Source organism: Penaeus monodon, chromosome 15 (assembly GCF_015228065.2).
Source record: "Penaeus monodon isolate SGIC_2016 chromosome 15, NSTDA_Pmon_1, whole genome shotgun sequence".
Classification (NCBI taxonomy): domain Eukaryota; kingdom Metazoa; phylum Arthropoda; class Malacostraca; order Decapoda; family Penaeidae; genus Penaeus; species Penaeus monodon.
This window is the reverse complement of record NC_051400.1, coordinates 32,738,929-32,739,594: the sequence shown is the minus strand read 5'-3', so window position 1 is coordinate 32,739,594 and position 666 is coordinate 32,738,929. Positions and strand designations below refer to the sequence as shown.

At 47.1% G+C, this 666-nt stretch overlaps 1 protein-coding gene across 1 annotated transcript in view; it reads right to left on the bottom strand.

The window, feature by feature from the left end:
- Nucleotides 1-666, bottom strand: part of LOC119581965 (myophilin-like) — a 6,710-nt gene that overhangs the window by 2,663 nt on the left and 3,381 nt on the right.

Here is a 666-nt window from a genome sequence, read left to right as displayed (position 1 = left end):
GCCGCCACCATGATCACAGGTGTTCACTTGGGTTCAGGCGAGAGATGACGTCACTCTCACACTATGCAAGGGTAACCTGAACATAACCTCGCTAACCCTAAGGCTCTAGACGACGCCCATCCACCAAGCTAACCAAGGGTATGCCAACGAGCTCCCCCCTCCCCCTTTACTCTTCGAGAGATGGATGAAAATAAAGTTTTTTTTCTTCTTCTTTGAAAGATCCAGCATCATCTACATATACCATTAACCCTTAACCATTAAACAGAAATACGATGTAAGGACCCCCTAAAGCAGCATACCGTAAAACCGGTCTGCCGTAAGTACATGCAAAGTTAACCCAACTACCCGCTCGTACCAGTAACTACAACTTTACAACGTACTTTTGTCTATCTCTCTTGCCTCTCTGTTATCTGTCAACCAGCGATTCCACACATCCGGCGTAGCGTCCTCCATGCAACAGCAGTCTCCATTGTGAACAGCCGGATGTGTTGTCTCTTCCAAATGTCCATCTCCCTATCTTGCTTCCCTATCTGTCTATCTTCCGTTTGCCGGATCTTCCACTCTTTTACCATTCATCTTTTCCCTCTTAACTCTTCTTCCTCCAGGACATCCTTAATACGCGATGACGTAATGACTAGTCTCCGGCGGAGGGGTTTGGGAAGTGCA